The 16,393-nt window shown below is 34.0% G+C and overlaps 1 protein-coding gene and 1 long non-coding RNA gene across 2 annotated transcripts in view; one reads left to right on the top strand and one right to left on the bottom strand.

Annotated features, from left to right (window-relative positions):
- LOC137488778 (uncharacterized) overlaps positions 1 to 16,393 on the top strand; it is a 200,591-nt gene that overhangs the window by 31,248 nt on the left and 152,950 nt on the right. The window contains exon 2 of the long non-coding RNA XR_015519964.1: positions 3,895 to 3,938. This is a non-coding gene — a long non-coding RNA (uncharacterized LOC137488778). The remainder of the gene's footprint in view (positions 1 to 3,894; positions 3,939 to 16,393) is intronic.
- shroom3 (shroom family member 3) overlaps positions 1 to 16,393 on the bottom strand; it is a gene marked incomplete in the record, with an annotated part of 77,766 nt that overhangs the window by 44,769 nt on the left and 16,604 nt on the right. Inside the window, 1 exon segment of the mRNA NM_001278851.2 lies at positions 8,342 to 8,440.

Below are 16,393 nucleotides of genomic sequence, written 5' to 3'. Positions count from 1 at the left end.
ATTTTACAGTTATGATTACGACAAGCATTTGATATGTTTTTTTTTCATAGCTAACACAGTGTTGTGCATGAAAATAAACATTTAACAGTGTCAGTATAACTACTCTAGCTTATGTTGAATATAATGCAAGAGGAAATCTAATAATGACAAATGTCTGATCATGACAAATTTTACCAGTAAAAAAAAAAGGTCTAATAATGCTGACAATCACATGACAAGCATACTAAATCAACTTACATAATTACATAATTATGAATAGTTGTATTCTGATGTCATCATTTTACTGTGAATTAACAAACAGGACATCTTGAGAGTCTGTTCAAGTCCACCATAATGACTGTACAAAATTTAGCATTTTTAGCAACAGTAGAGCTACACACAGGCCTAATATTATTGTTGTTTTTTACCATATCGTCACTTTAGAATTATAAGATTCTATCTGACATTTTTGTCAAAATTGAGTTCTTGAATGACAACTTATTTACAATATGGGATGTTTTACACAAAATTGCTTACATTTTAAGACAAAAAAAAAACAAAAAACACGTTACACACATTTTTGAGAGGTCTGCGTCAGCATCTGCAAGGGCTATGCGGCCATGCGCAGGCTGCACCGGAGCATATGCATGCGCTTGACGCAGAAGTATAAATACACTTTACCTACACTAACAGAACAATGAATATGATGCACATAAACCATCAGCACAGTGAAAAACACTGTCACAGATGTCTATATGCAAAAAAAAAAACAACAACTACTAATAAGCTAAACCACGCGGACGGGATTATTTGCAGCTCTGCTTGCTCCAAGTGCATGAGTGTTTTCATATCGAAGGTGTGAAGAGATTTTTTTTTGACTGAAGTTGTTTGGTTAAAAAAAAAGTATTAGATTTTTCCCCCCTTTCCTTTTCAAATTAGTTTATGCATATTTTAATAATTTGCTTATTATTATTATTATTATTATTATTGAATATTTAAAAATCTTCAGGATTATCTCTTATTATCGCTGAGTCAGGTGAACTCATATAACATCCCTACTGCTTTGGGGAAAAAGTGTAAGGTATTTAAAAAGATAAACAACTTAAATTGAAGCAATATATATATATATATATATATATATATATATATATATATATATATATATATATATATATATATATATATATATATAAACAAAGTGACATTTATTTAAATTATTAAAAAAATAAAAGGAATGTAACATCTCGCTAATAAAACCCACCGCTACAGACAGGGCTCTTGGAGTGAACAAGATCAGACTGAGGCTATCCAGGAGACAGGTTTATGTTATTAATGTGTGTCATTGGGGGATTATGGGAAATCCTACCTCTGAGTGTGCGAATAACATCGGAATGTTCACAATTCAGGAACATGGATGAAAAACACACATGACAGATGAACTGCCAGTGAACTAGGTCTTATTAACATCCAACAAGAAGAATCAGTTTTAGCGTTACGAATAAATTGAGAGCCAGAAAGAAAAAGCTGAAATACCGAGACATTTTAGACTCATTTCCTGTAATCATTACATGAATATCTACAGTAAACAACTGTATGATAGCCCATACACATCTGCTATTAACTGCTGGGCCTTTGTGTTGGTTCATTCATATGCATATGCTCAAATGCTTCCAAAACATCACTATATGTAAAACTTCAATCGATCAAGTCAAATGATGTTTAACAAAGCAAACATTTCTTTCACAGTATTTCCTATAATATTTTTTCTTCTGGAGAAAGTCTTATTTGTTTTATTTCAACTAGAGTAAAAGCAGTTAAACCATTTTAAGGTCAATATCATTAGACCCCTTAAGCAATATTATTTTCAATGGTCTACAGAACAAACCAGTTACACAATGACTTGCCTAATTACCCTAACTTGCCTAATTAACCTAGTAAAGTTTTAAAGAGACCCTATTATACATTAAGAAGGGTCATATTTTAGTTTTGGGGTCTCCAACAACAGGCTGATATGCGTGCAAGGTCAAAAAACACTTTCATTGTCTTATATTATGCACTTATTTTTACCTAATTATCCCAACGACTCCCATTTGATCGTTCAGTGATTCATTTGTTCCCAAAACCCCTCCTTAAGCCTGGTTTATACTTCTGCGTCAAGTGACCGGCGTAACCCACGGCGCAGGCAACGCGCGTGGCTGTGCATTTATACTTCTGCGCGCGTCTCTGTCGGTCTGCATTAACACTTCCGAAACGCTAGTTGGCAGTGAGGTGTAAATGTTCCTCTGTGTTGAGTTTCTTCTCTGCTTTTTTGCTTTTCCTGAACACCTCCGGGATGTACAAGTGGCTCAAACTCGCTCATTTTGAGGCAGGAACCGGCGGACGTGCAACAACTTTAACTATGAGGTAAACACAAAACAAAACTTTTTATCCGGAGCTCCTTCACGGCACTCCACACTTGTAAACAATCGCTCGCGCCATTCGCGCGGCTCTCGGTCCCGCCCAGACTCGTCAGCGCTACCAAGCCGACCAATCACAGAGCTTGCGCTACGCGTCGTTGCGACGTGTAGTTAAATTTTTTTGAGAGGTGCACGTCAGTGACGGCGATGGCCACGGCGAAGGGCTATGCGTCAGCGCCATAGCAAACGCCGGCGTTTGACGCAGAAGTATAAATCAGCCTTTAGTGCGAAGCTAACCTGGGCTGATTGGACCGAGAACAGTGTGTTGCAATTAGTCAACAGCGTTTCGTGTGAGACAGGGTGAGATGCCCACCACAGCTTATCAACAATGTTGAAGTAGACAGAGTGCATGGCTTATGTGTGAGCATACCTGCCAACACTCCTGTTTTTCCTGAGTCTCCCGCATTTCAAACCCATCTCCTGTCACCTTTCTGTTTTGTTATTTCCCCCCCACCCCGCGATATGAGAATATAAAGAGTTGACCAGATACACTACAAGTGGTTACAAATTACAAAATGCAATTAAATACATTTTTTGCAAGCTATACAGAAAACGATGCGGCAACCATTTTAATCGCACTTATTTACACTTGTGAAATGGAGGAAGAAACTGGTCCATGAACTGTGTACTGTAAAGTTTTTGTCGAGCTCTGAAAAAGTCCCACGCATCAATAGTCTTTTCTGATCCTTCCTTTAACAAACAGCCGACAAATTCCCAGTTGTAAGCGTGTAGATTCCAGAAGCACTCGAACAGCACAGGTTTGCAAAAATAAACCTCAACCACTGACTCCTCACAGCTTCATCTTTGGGTAGAGAAAATAAGACTAACTTTCCCCTCACACTTCCAGTAATATCCAGCTGAGCAGAGCATCTTCATGACTCGATTCAATCGGGATCTGCTACAGTGTTTGTCTTTTTCTTTGCCACAGTATTTGTGGTGGGGCGGGGGGGGGGTTCAAATTCCCAGGGTTGCTCGTGCAGCAACGGGGCGGGGCTTAAGTCTTGTATTGATGTCATGCAGAAACGGCTAAAGACTCTTTATCAAAACGATTCATTTGAAGCACTGTGAGTCGACTCTTTTATAAATGAATCAATAGTTTTAAACACAGTGCAATTTCAGATTTAAGCCTTAGCTGGATGTTTCACTTCACTTAGAGCTGTGTTACACACTACATGGAAGGTCATTTTCAAAAAACCCTTAATAGGGGCTCTTTAATTTTCACTTTAAGCTGAATACTAGTATCTTGACAAATATCCAGTAAAATGTTATATACTGTCATCATGGCAAAGACAAAATAAATCAGTTTTTAGAGATACTTATATTTAGAAATGTGTTGAAAAATGTTTCCTTTAAACAGAAATTGGGGGAAGAATATTTATCTGTATCCCCCCAATTTATTTATAATACTATAATAATAATTCTAATATTTCTGACCTCAACTGTATATTTGTACTTTTAGGTCTTGCTTTACGATGTCTCCAACCACATATTCAGACACCAAAGGTAAGTTGAACACATCTAAAACGGTCTTGGGTCATTTTTTTAAAGCTTGTCAAGAGAATTGAATGTGGCAACAAAACATGGAATCACATTAAGACTTTGGTTTATATGAGAAGAGGGGAAAAATTGGTTGGCGCTAATATTTCTGACTTCAACTTTATAAACTAGCTTTCACATATTTGTGGTGGAAAAGTTTATTTTTAAATGTTTAGATGTCTCTGATGCTCACCGATACTGCATTGATTTGATTATAAAATACAGTCAAATTTAAATTACAATTTAAAATATCTGGATTTATTGTAGTTTGTTAAATTTTTTTGTGTTGCAAACTACTGAATTTAAATTAAAAAATATATATAAAAAAACACTTTTTTTGTACATTTGAAATAATTAAATGTATACATATACACTACCTTTCAAAAGTTTGTTGTGGAATTGTTTCCTTTTAAGTGCTTTTTGTGTCTGATTCTAGAAGGTAATATGGTAAAATAATAGATTTAAAATGTCTGGTTTCGATTGTAATCTATATATAAAATAAAAACAAATATTCTTTTTTGTACATTATAATAAATGTTTACATGTAAATGAGCTTTTAGAAGTTTGTTGTGTTTTGGTCTCTGATGCTCACCGCATTGATTTAATTATAAAATACAGTAAAAATGTAAAAAAAATTATCTGGTTTTTATTGTAATTTAATTAAATATAGTATTTTCTTGTGATGCAAAACAGAATTTTCAGCATCATTACTCCAGTCTGCTTAACGCAAAAAGCTATTTAAAATTTTTTTTTTCTACATTATAATAAAATGTTTACATATAAACTAGCTTTCAAATGTTTGTGTTGGGTAAGTTTTTTCTTATATGTTTTTGTCTCTCTGATGCTAGTATAAACACAGTAAAGAATTGTAAAAATTATAACAATATAAATAACTGTTTTCTATGCAATTATACTTCAAAATAAATTGTTATTTATTTGACGCCACGCTGAATTTCCAGCATCATTCAGGGTTCATACGGTTGTGGAAAATCTGGAAAAGTCAGGGAATTTTAACTTGGCCTTTTCCAGGTCTGCAAAAGTTTTAGAAAAACAGAAAAGCCCACAACGTTTTGGAAAACTCCTGGATATTTATAGACTTGAATATTAGTTGTCTTGACTCCTATTCTGTCCTTGGCCAATCACACTCTCACATAATTAGTGCAGTGTAAGCATTATCTAAATGTTCTTACATAGATATAAATATAAATTTGGCATCACAGTGGCGCAGTGGGTAGCACAATTGCCTCACCGCAAGAAGGTCGCTGGTTCAAACCTTGGCTGGATCAGTTGGGACTTTTTTTCGCTTTCAGAATTTTCCGACAATATCCACATATATGCAGCTGTCAGTAAAGGACCGCACACACACACACACACACACACACACACACACACACACACACACACACACATTGTGAAATACAGAATTTATTTTTCTTTCCATTTGGCGTGTGTTATTAAATTCCATAACATTCTCACCAGTCCTTACTCCTTATTTGCGTCTAATACCACGGTTTGTCTCGAAGGCATGAATGAACTGTTCATGAGATAAAGTAAAACTGCCGAACTGCAGTTAAAGTCAGGCATCCTGCTGATTTGATTCAGAAGGGCACTTGTTTGTCAGACAGCTCACCAGTCAGGTATACATCCGCCCTAAAATATCAAGGTGAAAGTCATCATAGTTTGCGTAGAATAGACCCAGCTCCCAACCCAACTTTGAGAATAGATTAACGGCGATATTTTTTTTTTTATCACCTGATAAATGTCTTGCGTTAACGCCAATAATGGCCCACCACTAATTTGAACACTTGTTGTTTTTCTTTTACCACACATATGTAGACATTGCATGAAACATTAGGTCATGAAAATTTACTTGAAAGTCTTGGAAAAATAATAAAAAAGTCATGGAATTTTAGTAGTACAACTGTGTATGAACACTGATCATTACTCTATCACTACTTACTCTATCTTCCGTTTCACACAATCCTTCACAAATCATTCTAATCTTATTTGAAACAACCTGTAACATCTTAAATTGTCAGATTTTATTAATTCAATGTTTTCTTACTAATTTCTTTTCACATACTGTAAAAAAAAACACACAGAATACAACAAAAAACAGACATGCCACCAGTTCCTTTTTTGAAATTTGACATTTTACGTCCCCCCAAAAAAACCAAGCTCCTGGACGTCATGTGACCTTTCCATCACAGCCTTATTGGGTTGAAAGTGCTATTTGAGACGGGGTCATCTTGCTATTTACAGCGTCTGTACACAGCACTCCAGTTTTATTTACACAGAACAGAGAGGAAAAGAAAAAGAGCAACCAGGGATAAAAAGGATAAAGTACATTTTGGCATGTGAGACAACAGCATAATCTTGCCTTTCTCCGAAAATCCCCTTAAACAGCCTGTAAACAAGTCAGTAATAGTGGATTTAGTGTAAATGGAGACGGGATGCACTGAAAGTCACCCCTAACATGACCAATAAAGCCAAATCTACTCCAGCACTTCCTCTTCCTGTCACAGGCACATTCATTTCCTGTTTCCCACTCAAGATGAAAAATAAAAGCTGTTTCCTGAAAAGCACCTTTGATTAATGATAAGAGATAATATAGTAAAAATAAAAACTCAAACAATTTTTATGTGAAGTAATTGTGTATATTATATTATATTATATTATATTATATTATATTATATTATATTATATTATATTATATTATTTGACTTTTTTATTCACCATCTTATTTAAACTAAACTTTAATTTGATTAATTTTATTAATGTAAACTATTATTAAACAACTGCAATAGTTTCTTTCAGAATGCTACAAAAATAACTGTACAGATAAAGGATGCTATCACTTGAAATGAAATCAACTAACCTGAAATAAAATCAAATATTTAAAAAAAATTATGTTTAATATATTATGTAAATATTTATATTAATATTTTATTTCAGCAAGTTTCTACAGTTTAAATTAATGTTCTAAAATAAAAACAACTAAAAGCTCAAAGTTTAAGATTTAAATTTAAGTCTAATTTTTTTTAAAATAAACATTTATATTATATTATATTATATTATATTATATTATATTATATTATATTATATTATATTATATTATATTATATTATATTATATTATATTATATTATGTTCATTTATATTCATTTATTTTTTTCCCCAGCGACCTGCTTGCTGTGAGGCGACAGCACTATCCACTGTGCCACCGCATCGATTATATTATATTATATTATATACATATTTATAATATGTTATTTCAGCAAGTTAGTACTTCAAACTAATGTTATAATATAAAATAACTGGAAGCACATATAAATAAAAGTAAAAATAAAATAAATATTAAAATTATAAAAATTTGTATTAAATATTTATTATATTTTATTTTACACTTATTTATAATGTTATTTTAGCAAGTAACTGGTTAGATGTTATGATATAAACTAAAATTAAAAAAACACAAATATTTTATTTAAATAATTTTTATCTAAACGATTTTATTTTAAAATAAATATATTATATTATATTTATTTATATTAACATTTTACTTTATAAAGTTAATGTAATAAATTAATGTTTTGAAATAAATAAACAACTAAAGGACAAATGAATTAAAGCTTTAAATTAAAATCCAAACTTAATAAAAACAAAAATGTGATTTTCTAGTTTCTAACTAATGTCTCAATATTAAAAAAAAAAAAAAAACGTGAGGATCACATGAAAACATTTGTTTCTTTAAAGTAAACTATATAATCAGAATTATTAGCCCCCGTTTATTTTTCCCCAATTTCTGTTTAACGGAAAGATTTTTTCAACACATTTCTAAACATAATATTATAACTCATTTCTAATAACTGATTTATTTTATCTTTGCAATGATGACAGCACATAGTATTTCACTATATAAATATATATATAAATAAAATATTACATTTATATAAATTACAATTATTAACAATTTACAACTATAACTATAATCATTATCAAATAATTACCCATTTTTTGTATATTGTTTATAAATACAATCCACATTTATTTTTAGTATAAAAAAAGTCATGTTTAAAACAATTGATTAAAATTATATATTATTTAATATAATTGCCATGTATTATTTAAATATAATCAAAGCTAATATTTATAATAAAAATTATACTGTATTATCAAATACTGCTAATCAGTTATATTTTCAGATGCTGTTTTCATATAGTAAAATTTTCATACCATTGCACCACTTTTGTGTGTATAAGTATGTAGAGTTTGTATTTATGTACAGTATGCATGTATGTATGTATGTATGTACGTACGTACGTACGTACGTGTGTATGTACTCATGCTTAAACACAGAGATAGCCATACCTGTTTTTAATGCGTAGTTTGACTCCTCCGCTGCATCTGCTGTCTCTAGGCGGACTGAGAGGACGCAGGTCAGAACAGCAAAGTCCTGGACAAAACTCTCTACAAGCACACAAACAAACACAGTTTCAGGTCACGAACTCACTGTATACATGCACGATCAGATGTCCAGAATGAAATGAACCTTCCAGCACAGTTCAGTTCATTAAAACCAGTTCAGAGACAGCCATGATTAGATTATGATGACATCACAACCATGAGCTCATTCAGATAAAAATAAAAACAGGTCAGCAACGTGTGTGTGTGTGTGTGTGTGTGTGTGTGTGTGTGTGTGTGTGTGTGTGTGTGTGTGTGTGTGTGTGTGTGTGTGTGTGTGTGTGTGTGTGTGTGTGTGTGTGTGTGTGTGTGTGTGTGTGTGTGTGTGTGTGTGTGTGTGTGTGTGTGTGTGTGTGTGTCTGTGTGTGTGTGTGTGTGTGTCTGTGTGTGTGTGTGTGGAGACGTCTGCATCATGTGAAAAGTTTATGATGAACGAGACTAAACCAGCCTGATAAAACAGGGCTGTGAAAGTGTGTAATTCTGCACATCCACAGTCTAGACGGTATGAGTTCATTGGTTTGTACGTGAGGAGTGTTTGTTTGCTTTTTGAAGAGTCGATGTTCATTAAAAATAAGCAATAAGTAAAATGTGCCCTATTGATTACATATTAGTACCTCAATGCTTCAAAATGTGTACTACTGTACATTTTCTGTACTAATATGTGCAGTTTAGGACCAATTAAGACCAATTTGTTAGACCTAAAAGGTGGTCCACTACGATATCATATTTTAAACTTTAGTTGATGTGTAATGTAGCTGTGTGAACATAAACAGCATCTCTGAATGTAAAATGCTCAAAGTTCAATGCAAAGAGACCTTGGTTTTTACAGTTAGCTTAGCAAAGCCTACAATGAACAAATTTTGGGGACTACAAAAAATAAAATAATAATTCGGGCTTGTGAGATCCTAAACTTGTGATTACTGCGCACACACACTGCACAGCTAAGGGGCATTGCCAGAGGCACTGTAATGTTACAGCAGAGAGAGCTAAAATGCTGTTCAAACGCTGCTATTTCCACAAAGCTTCACGTGTCTGTGTGGACCTGACTATAATGTTCATATGCTGAGTTGTTGTATGTGTATTTGACAAAGGAGGCTCGGGCCAGTTCATTCACCACATGCTCGCATCGATGTCCTGCAGTGAGTTTCTATTACACACTGTCTGTTTACACTTGCCATGCTGGCAGAGGTTTTTATTTACACTGAAAGCCCAATTCACACTGCATATGCCGACAATCACCAGCTAACAACCCTCCACTGCTCAGGCATTTACATAGTGAAAAGCGTTACTTCAGCCTGTTCAGTTGGCAAAAACAAGCTCCGACATGCACAGAATTATTGCATAATTTTTTTTTATGGAGCTTTAAAACCAAGGTACAAATATTTGCTACTTTTCCACCAAGAACAGCATCTAAATACACTTTTTTGTAAAGAAAAATTTTGTTTTACATGTAGTAATTTTAACATCTATTATCTAAGGAACTGTATATGATAAAGTGTGAAGAATACACTACCTGAGAAAAGTCTTGTCGCCTATTTAAGTTTTAGGAACAACAAATTAAAACTTGACTTCTAGTTGATCCTTTGGCATCAGAAGTGGCTTATATGATAGGCAAAGGCCTCTAGATTACGCTTATTTTATCAAAATAAAATATTTCCAGTGACTCAAATAACGTATTAATAAAGTCATCTGGAATGGCAAAGAAAGTGTTCTTGCAGGACTCCCAGAGTTCATCAAGACTCTTTGGATTCATCTTCAATGCCTCCTCCATTTTACACCAGATATGCTCAATAATGTTCATGTCTGGTGATTGGGCTGGCCAATCCTGGTGCACCTTTATTTTCAGGAACTTTGTTTTGGAGGCTGAAGTATGAGAAGGAGCGCTATCCTGCTGAAGAATTTGCCCTCTCCTGTGGTTTGTAATGCAATGGGCAGCACAAATGTCTTGACACCTCAGGCTGTTGATGTTGCCATCCACTCTGCAGATCTCTCACACGCCCTCATACTGAATGTAACCCCAAACCATGATTTTTCTTTCACCAAACTTGACTGATTTCTATGAGAATCTTGGGTCAATGAGGGTTCCAGTAGGTCTTTTGCAGTACTCGTGATGATTGGGATGCTGTTCAACAGTTGATTCACTGGAAAAATCTACTTTCTTCCACTTTTCCAAATGGAGTCAAGTAGAAGTCAAGTTATGATTTGTTGATTTTACAACTGGGATCAACGACAAGACTTTTGTCAGGGAGTGTATTTTATATTTTCTACTGTACCCCTTTAACCAAATGTATTAAAACTATTATGTTATTCCCAGAACTTGTCTGAATTTTAGCTAAAAATGCCCGACAGATGATTTTTTCAGACTAAATGCTAGTTTTTTTTTTGACAGAAACAAAAACATACTGTTGTTGTCTGTGTCTCTTTAAATGCAAATGAGCTGGGCGACGGCTATCAAATCTTTTTTATTATCTTATAACCCTAGGAAATGTATTAATAAATCTATTTTTTATGATTATATATTTTTATTTAGCTTTTAAGAGTTAACAATACAGAACATCAAAACAAAGCAGCAAACAAACTAAATGAAAACCCACACAGTATATAAAATAAATAAGCAAAATAAAAATAAATAAAAAGGGAGGAGATACAGTATAAACCAGTGGAAAAAAAAGACATTTTGTCAAATCAAATCAAGTGGTACTGTTTTAATATAATTCAAAAATGGATTCCAAATCTTTTTAAATACTTGATCCTTTCCTCTCAAAGAATATGTGATCGTAATAAATCTATTTAACGGAGACATATAGTTATATTTATTAGTATAATACCAGTCTTTATTCATAGTACTAAGTAAAAAGATACTAACAGACATGTTAAATATACCATATTTTTGTTGTTAAAATTATTTGTAGATTCAGTGTCAACCAATTTCTTGCAACAAATTTGAATTTGAATTTTCTTGTTTTAAATTTTAAGTAATTGTGAATGACTTCAGAAAAATGTTTAAGTAGTTAATTTATGAATTTTACTTAATGCATTAATAATAATATATTAATATTTAACAATAATTATTTATATATTTAAAGAAAGCTCTAATCTATTCTAATAAATAAAATCAGCAGATGATTTTATTCAGGATTATTTGTTGAATAAATAATTTGAAACAACATTATTTATTTGAAACAGCAATATTTTGTAAAATTATAAATATAATAATAAATAAAATTATTACACAGAGACACACACACACACACACACACACACACACAAACTCTTACTCCTGATATCATAAACTGAACATTTGTTTGTTATAGAAGGTAAGAAAATATTACAACAACAAGTGCTTTGAGTGTGTATTAGTGTGTGTTTGCCTGTGTACAGTATCTTCCACCTAATCTGCAGCAACAAGAGCTTAGACAGCAAAACAGCAGCCAGCGGGCTCTCTCATCTCTCAGAGAAACCCTAGTAATGTTGACACAGCATTCCTATAGTTAGGCAGTGTGTCATCACTCTCCTTTTAAAGGCTTAACACACAGAAAATAAAAGACAACAAACACAAAAGACGTTCCAAACAAACCCAACAACAATGTTTACTTAAAGGGACAGTTCAGCTAAAAATAGGTGTCGTTCCAAACCAGTAGGACTTTCTTTCTCTAGCATGAGCCATTAAAATAGTGGAAAATAAACAGTTTGGACTATTGATGCACAATATAATGTTTCCGCATTGAAACTGCAATAGTCACATCACAGGATGTCTAGTCGGGATTATATTTGACCCGGAGCCACAATAGAAAACTAGCATAAGGAGTCACTGCACAGTTTATGTAATCCATTAAAAGAAAAAAAAATGCTCATCTAGAATTACTTTTATAGTGTATCCAAAACAGAACTACTTGGGGAGATACTATCAGTCTAATTTAATTTTATTTGTACAAAGTAGTGTTGTCAAAAGTAACGACTTCAGTACCAATCAGTACTGACATTTAAACATCTGAGAGCTGTTGAGCGAAATGACTGATTAGCTGTAAAGTTTAACTGTTCACAGAGTCCAAACACAGATACATGGAAGTAAAGCATTGAAAGTCACGTAGATCAGTCAATCAATCAGCAGATCTATCATATGTCAGCTCATTGATGGATCGAATGATCAACGCAATTTTTAAACAACCTAGTGTCCGTGTATCTGTGTTTTCACTGCATTTAAACAGCAGATCTTGATGGTCAATTCTAATTTTGTAACTCTATCTTTTTTTTTTTTTGACGACCAGCTTACATTATCTTTTAAAAGTGACTCGTATCCAATTGTCTGCATTTACACTGCACAAAGCAAAAGCACAATGACCAGAAAAAAAAGAGCGGGTGCTGACTGACAGCTAATAATATACGAGCGCTCTTCTCCATTCCTGTATTTATTCTGTTTAATGTTTTATTCTTTTTGACGAGTAGTTTTTATACTATAGTTTGACATAAAAGTTCTCATTTGGCCATCCTCTTTTCATCTGCACCCAGCAGTTCATCAACTCCTTCAAAAACTACACCTGGAAGATAGAGGCTTTCAGCAGTGCAAAAGCTGGATTTATACTTTCGCCTGGTGCCGCATCGCGCACCTCTGCTGACTGCACACGCACCTCGCAAAACAGACAAGGCTTTTATACTTGCCGTGTGATGTTCTTTAAAATAACAGGGGGTGGTCAAAAGAAGCTGACCATAAAGTCAGACGGATAAACAGAGAAGTAGGAAGTTTCTGCAACTGTCATATCTTTAATATCATTCAAGATTTTTAAACTAATTATTTTTATTGTTTTTATAAACTATTTTAATCATTCATGTCTCTGACAGTTTTTCCTATTAATGTTTATTAAAATATTAATGACAAGAGAACATGGGCTGCTCTGCAAATATATTTTTTTATTATGGCAAGAATAAAAGCAAAACGGCACACTTACTAAAAAATACAATGTTATTTTATTTTATTTTATTTAGCCCGTTCCACAATTCACACATTACTGTCTGGCTAGTTTCTGTCCTATACTTATGCTAAAAAGACAATAATGGTATAACACTCCTGACCATTATCACCAATAAAGCCTAGAAAAACAGGCCTTCAGTATTCCTTTCCAGTCATCACAGAAATAATTTGTTCCTTAATTATAGTTTTGTAACTAATAAATTGTTTTAAATTCAAAATTAAACATATATATCAGTGTAAAACTTATGACTGGTGGAAAAACATATTTCTGTAATTGTGTACCTGCATCTCTTTTGCCATGGCCTCTTTTGGCTTTAATAAACTTATGCCTCAGGTTTTTCCAAACCTTTTACAAAAAACTTTCTTCCTTTCACACGGCTGTTGCAATTTCTAGCCAAGAATTATTGATCATCTGGTTATCTCTCTGATCACGGATCATAAAGATGTCTGTACAGGCGTACCTGTTTAAGACAAACTCTTCAAAATGATTCTCATTCAACTCAAATCAGTTGCAGTGCTGCACGCGCTGTTCGCTCATCTCTAAAAAAAAAAAAAAAAAAAAACTTGTGCTCCGCCGGCCGAAATCATGTTGCAAGCACCCAAAGCGAACCTCCGCAAACCCCACGTTGACGTCACATTCGTCGTGCACACTCAAGCGAATTAGTAGACACGTTGAGCATAAACCAGGCTTAAGCCGAGCCCAGTTTGCTGAGCTGTTGTACGGTGTCTCCAGGAAAATTTCCCCTTAGGACACCATAAACAGGCACTACGTCATAATCACGTCTCTACAAAAGCAAGCATATGATTGCTTAACTTGGCACGAATGTCCACTAAAGTTTAAACTCAAACCCACAAAACTCTCGATTTGTGCGAATTGCACCACAGGATGTCTATTTGCATCTTTGCATTGACTTAGCATGTAAATCACTCGCTCTTGATGCTTTATTCGCATCTGGTGTGATTGCACCATTACTCTAGCACTTAATTCTCTGAGCACAAATAAGTTCCTTTGCATAATTGGCACTTGTGTCTATTGCCTCTTGTTGTTGAATCGCTGAATGCCTCCTCAACTGTAAGTCACTTTGGACAAAACCATCTGCTAAATGTAAGTTTCATGCACATATGCTCCCCTACAAAACCCCCCCAATCAATCTAAAATGATGAATTCCTTCTGAATAGAGCTTTTAATTTCTTCTGGTGTAATTAAACTCAATATTTCGCTAAAAAAGTAATGTCGCAATGTCAGTTTTGTCCAATATCAAGCAGCCCTAGTTTGGTTGTTTGAGCGTGAGAGTTTTTATTTCATGACCATCTCTTTAAAAGCGAACAGCGTGTCTCATACCTCCCTTTAAAACATTCCTTCTCTTTTAAAGCCTGATTTATCGCTCTGTCCTCAGAAGGGTGTGATCAGCTGACTGCGGAGTGTTTCACAGCTAATAATATCTCTATTAATCACTGGAATGAACGGACATTTGCTGGAGTTGATGCAGAATCTCTGATCAGCGCATTAACAATGGTGATTTAAAGCGCAGCATGTGTATCTCTGAACTCTTCTGCTCAAATGCCCTCAGCATTCCTCACATACCTGCCCCTCAGAGGACCTCGCTGGTCACTATAGAGATCTGACCAGCATGCTACTTCCTGTAAACCCCACAGCGCTGCTCTGAGATGCAGCACTGTTCAAATGTTTACAATGAGGATCAGTTTATTCAGCTAGAATGCATTGATGGCACCGTATGCATGTAATTTAAGGGGATCTATTATGGCCCTTTTACACAAAATGTAAAATAATGATGTCCCTAGAGTGTGTGTGTATATGTGAAGTTTCAGCTCAAAATACTACACTAATAATGTTTTATAACTCTTTGAAACTGCCCCTTTTAGGCTTTGATCCGATATGTGCTGTTTTGATGACTGTCGCTTTAAATTCAAATTAGATTGTGCTCCTTTCAAAAGTGGGCGGAGCTACATATATCAGTATAGGTTGTTTTCAATCACGTGTTTCTGGTGCACAAAATTCAGATGGAGGGCAGTAAGTAAAAAACTGAATGGAGACATAGGGGAAAGTCCGTTTTTTGGGATTTATACCAGATTTCATTAGAGATATAAATAGAAAAGAAGCACATATGTTGGGCATGATCCTTATATCAAGAAGAGGGTCGAGTTTATACTAAACTAAAATATATTTGCCTGTCATCGAGGCGATAGATACTGTATAAGCTATTACGTTACATGCAGAGTACTCGCGGGGTCTTAAAAGCATTGAAAAAGTCTTGATAATCTCAAATTAAGGCCTTAATAGCCTTGAATTTGTTATGCAAAGTCGTTGATTTTGTTAAAAATGTCTTAATTTATTTATTTATTTTTGCCTTTCCTAGGATTAAAGTTTATACCATAACAAAATTAACTGTTACTAATGTAGGCTAATTAAAAAATTCATGCAGCGTAATGTTGAGTGGGACAGAAAACAGGACAGAGATTTCATTACAGCGATTTAATGGCAGGGTACGTTATTTAAATTCTCCTGGATTTTGTATAAGTGTGGTGGTTTTTGCATCTGATTTGTATATAACACACATATTTATACACAGTTAGGCCTGTATATAATCTTGATTACTGCTGTCAAACAAATCGTTCCAAAAAAAAAAAAAAAGGTTGTACATGGATGTATTGAATGAATGTTTATTACATGTCGCCTTTTTTTCAATTTTTTTAGCCAGTTTCTTGAACTTTCCCTCTTTATGGGCAAAAACTTTTGTAAGTCTATAAAAGCTGTTCGGCATTTCTTATATTGGCCAATTTAAACAAATTTAAACAACATAAAACAGACACAGCGATTCCAATGTAGAAGAACCACTTTCTGCCCTCCATTTCGCGCGTCATCAACTACATGAAAGTGTATGTGACAAATAAAGGCCTTTGATAGACTTTACTTGGGCTTCCCAGATATATTAACGACTGCCCAAGTATACTTTTTTACTATTATTATC

The sequence above is a fragment of the Danio rerio genome, chromosome 21 (assembly GCF_052040795.2).
Source record: "Danio rerio strain M-AB ecotype USA chromosome 21, GRCz13ab, whole genome shotgun sequence".
NCBI classification, from domain to species: Eukaryota; Metazoa; Chordata; class Actinopteri; order Cypriniformes; family Danionidae; genus Danio; species Danio rerio.
This window is presented reverse-complemented; position numbering and strand designations above follow the sequence as displayed.